The 8,716-nt window shown below is 40.3% G+C and overlaps 1 pseudogene; it reads right to left on the reverse strand.

Annotated features, from left to right (window-relative positions):
- Positions 1–1,942: 1,942 nt before the first annotated feature.
- LOC137980620 (uncharacterized) lies at positions 1,943–7,426 on the reverse strand (annotated as a pseudogene).
- Positions 7,427–8,716: the final 1,290 nt, after the last annotated feature.

An 8,716-nucleotide genomic window follows, 5' to 3' on the forward strand; every position in this document is an offset into this window, starting at 1 on the left:
GTCATCATGTGCTCTCGTCCTCCACATGACCTCAAACTTGATCATTTCACGTCGTAGTCAAGACGAGAACGGCAAAGAAATGTATCAAAATGTAAAACGCACGTGCTGGGCGCGCAAAGCTATTGCTTTTGTCCACTAAATATGCAAATTTGCTGCGTTCTCGTAGCCGTCCTCGTCGTCCTTGCTTAAGGTCCCTAATGGCGCGTGCCAGTCGAGAACTTGAGCTAAGGTTGTGTTATAGCTGTTGACAAGTTCGTCAAGTGTATCGGGAGTGTTTTGACAGATGTGAGGAAGACAATTCAGCCTCTAGCTTTTCCTTGTCAATGTCCTTGATTTTCTATGGGACACTTGTTTTACTTTCGGGGCTGGTTTTCCCAACTGGAGATCGCATAAGACAGTAAAATGATCAGATATCAAGTAGTCAGTTATCGGTCTAACACTGAGCAAAGAGTCCGAGCACAGCGTAATGATTAGATCCAGCGTATGGCCAGAGATGTCCGTAGGCTTGTCAACCTGCTGCTCCATGTTCATCGAAGTCAGTAATTCCGGGAAGCGAGCAGTGTCTGGGTCTCTGGAAACGTTCACATGAATATTGAAGCCACCAGTGATCAGCAGTGGCTCAGGAGACATAACAACAGATTTCAAATAGACCGAAACCTCGTCCAAAACACGCTACTAGTGACAGGATGGGCAGCAGAATAGGGAGGGCGGTAAATCACAATCACCCTTTGTTTACTAGACCCGCATTTTAAAATCCATTCGCCAAATTCGAACGACCTGCGTTCGCCACTGTCCACTTTCCGCGCATCGATAGTTTCATTCAATAACAACGCAATCCTTCCATCTTTTCTTCCAACTCTCTGTTGTTCAAGCAATTTGTACCCGGGTAGCATAATCTCCGCTGTATGGGCCATATCCCTTTCAGACAGCTATGATTCAGTGATAGCGAAAATGTCAGCACCAGTTGAATTAGCGTAGCAAGCGAAATCCGCCAATTTGTTTTTTAATAGATCTTGCATTCAAGCGGCAGCTCCGTAAATACCTCCTGGCACATCGGTATTGTTCGTTGACAATAGGAATACTAACAAAGTTGCGAGTAACAGGTCTATTGAAGGGTCTTGAATAATTCGAACGATTCGAAATTACGACAGGAATATTTAATAAGTTGCTCGTTTCGCCACCAAAAGATCTTGTTTGTGGGCCAGGATTCTCGCAAATATCACCAGCCAGAAGTAGAAGATATAAGGCCACTAGCGTCGTGTCAAATAAGCATGGTCCGAACTCGCCTTTAAGAATCGGTGCAACTGCTTCCATACTATAATAACGTCGAGTTGAGTTTCTCATACTAATGAACCTTGAATAACGTTGGGTTGAATTTCGCGAAATAAACTTCGAATACCACTCCCTGTCCAGATTCAGCGCTTTGCATAGCGACCAATGACTGTTAGAGAGCTTCGTGTACGTCTTAGGAGGCTCCAGAGTCAAAATAAAGGTGAAAGCGAGCACAGCTGAAATTTCTAGCTCACATCTTGAGAAAACCAACTAATGAGCCTATCAACAAATTTGCCTTCTAACAACCCCGGCATGGAAGGCCTAAACCTAGCAGGCCAAAAACAATATTCCACCAGTATATTGCCAAGCTGATAAACAGCGAGCACCCACCACTACCAGAGGAAATCCGCCGGATGGCGCAGGATAGGAAACAATCATGGGAGAAGGATCGTGGCCAACTGCCTTGCAGCCGGCTGAGAGAGAGCCTCGGAAAGAGAGAGACCTTCCTTAGCGCTTTTACCACCTCCCTTGTGACTCTCAGTCGGCTTCAGAGATCAGTGGCATTTGCAACCAACCTTCACACAGTACTCAAACAGTAGCATCCCACATAAACGCCAGCAGGCGTCTTTTTGGTTTCTGCAATTGCATCAGTTGTCTTGGGTCCACTCTACTAAAAACAGGTCTGAATTTTTTCCAAATGCCGCCATATTCTCAACAGCAAATGCAGTTCATCAGCAATTACATTGGTGAGCAGTATGTTTAAAAGTGGTTCATTAATGCAGCCATGGTTGCCTTTGCTACAGTGGCAGAGTCTTTTGATTTCTTCCAGTGTCCTTTTTAACGGTTCCTTGTTGTAATAGTGAGATGGTTTGCTAGTATTCCATCTTTCTTCCTTAAAAACTTTACACCATAGGCATGCATAATCAGCAGTTGCAGAGTTTATACCCATGATCATTAGTAAGAATTTCATGTCCCCACCTAAGAAAAACTTCAATTTGATTTCATTTCCATCAATAGATATACTTTGCTTATCTATAAGCTCATTCACTTCGTGAAAAAAAAGTTCAGTAAGGTTTTCATTGTGTCATATTTTTCAGGACCATTAACTATTGCCACTGTTCTGTTGCTTTTGGAGGACATGACACTTTCTTTTGCCTGTAACAGTGCAAATGAGAACATCATAAAATTTGTAGTCCTTGACATCCGTGCACCATCACCACTGATTTGGACTTCAATTGGAGTATCTTGTAACTCTGGTTTGTCATTTACAAGCTGCTGAATGTGTTGTTTTAGTGTAGCAGTAACATTAATGGCTGCCCCTGGAAATTTCCCTTGTGTTCTCTCTATGTGGTAGGTTTTATTTAGATTACTTCGTAACTGCTTTATTAGATAAGATTTTGGAAGATCATCTGTGTGTGTTGTCATTTCATGGTACACCTCATCTCCAACACAAAATTTGTCCAATAAAAACAGTATTTGCTCTAACTTGTTGTTGTCTTCCTCTTGCAATGTTTCGAAGCTTTCATTTTCCCATGCAAGTAAGTGAGTGCCCCCCTTGTCATCATTCACCTTTACCTGGGACAATTTAAGACCAAAACTTTCAGAAAACCAAAAGGCACATTGGATTTTATCTTTCAGGAGGCAAAGTTTTCTGCCCCTTTGTTTTGGCCCCACCTGTGTAATTTGTTTCCCAGTGCATGTTTTGGCTGCCTGTTTGGTCTCAAGGGGCTCAATATAGTCTAGCAACTCTTTGTTGACTTTGCTTAGGTCAGTGACATTTTCTTCGTGTTTGGTTATCTCTTGCCTCATTTCTTCATATAGTTTCTTCTTTTCGTTTTCTAAGTCAGTGAATGATTTTCTCCATTCTTCTAACTCCTGGTTAATCCTTATCGCCTCAGACTTCAGTGCTTGTATTGACTCCAGTTCTCCTCTTCTGACGCATAAGCTGTACACTTTGTTGTCTAATTCCTTTCTCTTTCTACCTGCGGTCTTTTTGTGCATTGCTCTTACTGTTTGCGCTTTTTTTCGAATCAACTCATTCAGGTGTGCGTTAGAGCGCTTTAGGCAAAACCATCCATTCACAACAGACGAGTTCAGTAGGTCAATAAAATTAACATCTTCAACGGAAGTGCCTTCGTTAAGAAGATCGGACCACTGTATTAAAAGAGGCCATGGAATTTGCACACAACAAATAAAATCATACTCCTGGGCTACTCGTTGCTTAGTATATTCTAAAGGAAGATCGGAGGTCAATTTAAGCTTCCACTCAAGTTCTCGCTTTTTATAATCGCTCAGAAAATCGGCCACCGCGATCGTGAGTCTCCAACGGAAATGAAGTGTGAGTAATATTATTTCTATTTTCCTGATAACTCCGCATAGAAGAGAAAAGTCTGGTACCTAACTATCCCAGAAAGCCAAACGAGACGTCAAAACAAGGAAAATGGCGGCCAAATTGTGCAGTAAGAGGGAGTTGTATCTTTCGTGTTCTTCCTTCCTAAAAATGGTGTATTTAAAAATGGCGTATTGGGATTTTGAGCTATTTGAAAATACGAAAAGTTTACCGGCTCGAGGAAAATTTTTGGGCTAACATATTCGTCTGTTTACGAGCGATTTAGTTGGGTTGACTTTTGCAGAAGTGATCTCGAACTACGCAGTTGCGAATCTCCTCAAGGTTTTTCCCAGAACAAAGGAATTGTATGGGGAAATTGGTCAGTACAAAACGCAGACTGCAGACTGCAGACCGGGTACAAAATGCAGACTAGGTACAAAATGCAGACTGCAGACTGCAGACCGGGTACAAAATGCAGACCAAGTCTAAATAAATAAATACGTGATGGAATGTCATCTTATATGTCCAGGGGGTCGGAGGGCCGTGGTTTACATTGACTGGTGCATAACGAACACTAAGAAAAACTAAGACCTAAGACCTAAGAACCGGAAAACTAAGACTCGGAAACCTAAGACCCGGAAAACTAAGACTCGGAAAACCAAGACCCTTTTCATTTTAGTTCTCAAAGCAATCCCTGGGCCGTTTAAAAAGGCGCAAAAATAAAATAAATAATGCGAAGGAAATCGGGAATAAATCACGCGCAAAGCAGCAAATGGGCCATAGAAAAGAAAGGCACCAAAAAACCCTGTATTCTTGAAAGAAATATTATGTATATCCAAAAAATTTAGTTCGATTTTGAGACGACAATAAGGCTTTATAATGACAGCGTTGGGAGAAAATCTAGCGGCGCTTGCTTGATAATTATTCACGCCACAACCGCGAATGTCACGCCAGGCGAGTCAAGACCGCATGGCAATCCCGCGTTTCATCAGAAAGGAAAAATAAATCGTTGTTCTAAAATTCCTCGCCTGTAACTGAACCAATTGTTCATTTGTTCTTCGGGAATTATTGGCAGTCGGGTGTTACGTCCTGTTGGAAATCAACGATGGGTTTTTCTTTGATCGAGCTCTGTCACGAGCCTATGTAAACAAATTCAAAGGTCAACAGGGTTACATGTCCTTTTTGGCGGGGAATACTGCGAATCGCGCTGGTGACACTGTTTTCGTAAAAGAAGGCAGATCACCTTTCCGGAGATCAGCTAGTCTGCTAGGAGATCAGTAAGCAGCTCAAAATTTTATTTAAGAACCACTGTTTAAGACATAATATATTAAGAAACGGGCAAGCCGAAACCCAATAAATGCTAATATTTGTGAACAATGACGATTGCGTGACAGCAGGTAAGTTATAAGATGACATTCCATCACGTATTTATTTATTTAGACTTGGTCTGCATTTTGTACCCGGTCTGCAGTCTGCAGTCTGCATTTTGAACCTAGTCTGCTATTTGTACCCGGTCTGCAGTCTGCAGTCTGCAGTCTGCAGTCTGCGCTTTGTACTGACCGATGAGGAAATGGAGTCATAATTATGAGTTTACTAGTATACTTCGGGAAAAGGTAGCGAGGCGATGGACGCTTTACACTATGCATGCTGCATTTCCAACTGCGCCGTGAAATATCCCATTCTTAGACAGTTATTTTGAAAAAAATACCTTTTCCCATGCATAGTCTTATGCAATTCCGACGCCATTTTGAATGTAACACGAGAACCGTCAACGCCATGTTGTCCCAAATTTCTGGCAATGTCTCGTGATCCTATTGACCTCCAATCAAAGCTAAACAATGATCTAGGCAAAATTCAATCTTGGCTTCAAGCAAACAAGATGTAAAAAAAAAACTAAATATTCCATAAATGCAAATCAATACAAGATCACCCAGTTAGGCGATCTACCTAACATAAAAATAGATCGGTTATCCCATAGATAGAGTCAAAACCAATAGATATCCACTTGGGATCGAAATAGATGATATTCTACTGAATGTGTTATTCCCTTATTGACCAGTGGCTCAGTGTTTGGAAGGGAGTTAAGGTTCTAGTACCGCGGAATATGTACCCTAATTAACATGTACAACGCTCTTGTTGTCCTGTATTTCGACCACTGAAGCCCTGTATGGTGTTGCATTGGTAAATTCCAGTCTTAAAAGATTTCAAAAGTCACAACTAGTTCTAATTATACGACATCATCCTCTAGTTTACTGTATGAGCTTGGCTGGGATACACTTGAACAAAGGCGTACGAATCATCTAGCGGTTACTATGTACAAGGTGATCAATGGTCTCTTTTCAGTTTGCCTCCGTGATATTTTTCAAAATACTTCGCAAGTTCATTCCCATACCTTAAGTTCAGATATAAATTTATTCATTCCCAGGCCGCTTTCTGATGCAGGGAAACATTGTTTTCAATATCGAGGCGCTACACCGTGGAACACCCTTCGCATTCAAGCAAGAAATCAAGCCACCCCCACTTCTATAACTGTTTTGATTTCTTATCCTTGAAAATCTAGTATCCGCGAAAAAATATACACATCCCAATTTTAGCCGTTTTACTCTAGTATTCTAACATTAAATTGCAAACACACGACTCGATGGAAGAGCATATTTTACCTGTATTTATATGAATTGATACCATGTATAAATAAAGCTTATGTATGCATGTATTTTCTCTTTCATTCTATGTATATACATTTGTGTATATACATATATATATATATATACATATATATTATTTATATATATATATATAATATCCTTCCTTGTCATCTGCTTAGTTGACTACGGTCATGCATGATCATTAACTTGATCCTTAGTTGGGTTTCAAGTGGAGTTATAGGCTCCCCTACCTTTTCACCTTGAAATAAAATTTCCCGGTAGGCCCACGCCCTAACCACGTAAATCACCTCTTCGATGGCTGTGTTGTTAGCATGATTGTCCTGGTGGTGTAGTGGTTATCACACCCGACTAGTAACGGGGGGACGTGGGTTCAAATCCCGCTCAGGGCAAATTTTCTTTCAAACATTTATTCAACCTTGGATAATGCATTTCGCGTGCTCTGATTGGTTCACTCAATCTCCGTTATGAGTTCATATACCTTAGTTTGACCTTATATGGTAAATGATTGCTTTAAGCGTTGCAAAGCTAAAATTTTTTTGGCCGGAAAGCGAAATTTCTCTTTGAATAAAGACAAAAAAGAAAAAAAAACTTTTTCTGTGGAAAGTTTGGATCAATTCTGACGTTTAGAAGTACGCGAATTGAAAAGGCAAGACCTTTTTGTGATGAGCCTACGTCTGTGTGACTACAAGGTGTTACACAACATTGCATCTTCATCACGTTTTCTCGATTTCGCTCGGATTTTCTCGCTTTTTTCGCTCGTATTTCGTACTTCCAAATTTTTGGAGTTAAAGCAATTTATTAAAACAATAATATTCTTTCGTGCTTGTTGGTTATGAGACTGGTTATAGAGAGCTTGTTTTTCATACTTGTGAATAATTCATCAAGTGATAAACCAATTGCATGACCGCATTTAGGTCACATGGGTGCACCTTGATACCACGGTAAAAAACAGCCTGTTTGGATATCCAAACAGGAGTCTTTGGATATCCAAACACGTGTGTTTGGAAATCAATTAGAAAAAGCAATACACAACTGCAATGGCCCACTTGTCTTTGTACCGTGTTCTTTTAGGCTTGGACTGTACAAGCAAAGAATCTTCTTCTTGCACACTTTTGGGCGGTTGAAACCGGCAAAATTCATCCTCACCTAACTCGTCCATGTTTCGGAACTAGCTGGACGCCACTGAATGCAAATTGTGGCTACTTGAAATAAACAAGCTTCAGTTGTAAAAAACACGGACATCATCATCACAAACTGTGTGCTGATTAAACGAAAGAAAACAAAAATTACATGCTTATGTGATTTTTGCTTTCTTTTGTTCTTTTGTTTGCAATTAGGCGCCGATTGAGAAGCCATTTTAAAAACTCGTGCTTCGTGTTTTTCCGGGGTTTCCAAACACTCAAAAACATCAGTTTTCTCGTGTTTGGAAACCTAGGTAAAACACTCGCACTCGTTTTTGAAATATTACATCAAACAGTTTACTTGGAATATCTATACGTAACGAGATGCTTCCATGAAGCATACACTGGGTTGCCTGTGGTACTTGTTACAGAAAATCAGAAGGCACTGAATTGTGTGGTATTGAACTACAGCATGCCAGTCTCTGAAGAATAACAAATAAAAGAGAAGCGAGAAACATTGGCTTCTGGGCTGACATGTTGATAATTTTCAAGTTCCCTCACAACTTCTTTTCACCACAAGTTTAAGCGTGCCTTCTGAGCATCTGACAGCTTTGTAATACCAAAGTTCACTGAAGTTAACTACTATCCGGCGGGGTTAGTATCTGGATGGGAGACCAAAACAATATACCCCTCATAAAACAGAAGCATCGGACCGAAAATACTATTAACGCTAACAAATGCGAACTCAGCAAGGTACAGATTTTGTTAGCTTGCTTTATGCAAAACAAGAACATCATTCTAAAAGCTTATTCTACGCAAAAAGTAGGTTCTGGAGGTAATTTTGAGAGTGGAAATCAAGGTTACGCGGCAGACGGCAAATACAAACTTATGATTTCATTAAGTTAACACACCAGAAAGACGCTAACCTCATTTTGACAAGAAAATGCTTTACTATTGCCATAAAAACTATCCAGTTAAGCTCGCATATCATAAAACATGATGAATTCATAAAGGCCACCTTTTCCAGCGAACAATTTTTTGAAACAAAAAACATATTTGCTATTAGAGGCAAAAACCCCTTCCATTTCATTACGTGCGTGAAGAGAAGAAACTCAATCGTGTCAAATATGCGCAATATTGCAACAAACTAAATTTCAGGATCAAACCGTTTACACGAAGAACCTTTTCCTTGAATAATGAAGCACAAAATACACGACAAGCTTTCTTTCAAATAATTCTTGCCTGTCACATTTCCAATTATTTTTTTTACCTGAAGACTGTGCAGAGTTGATCACAGATCCACGTAAGGTGTTCAATTCGTTCTCTGT

The sequence above is a fragment of the Montipora foliosa genome, chromosome 12, assembly GCF_036669935.1.
Source record: "Montipora foliosa isolate CH-2021 chromosome 12, ASM3666993v2, whole genome shotgun sequence".
Lineage (NCBI taxonomy): Eukaryota > Metazoa > Cnidaria > Anthozoa > Scleractinia > Acroporidae > Montipora > Montipora foliosa.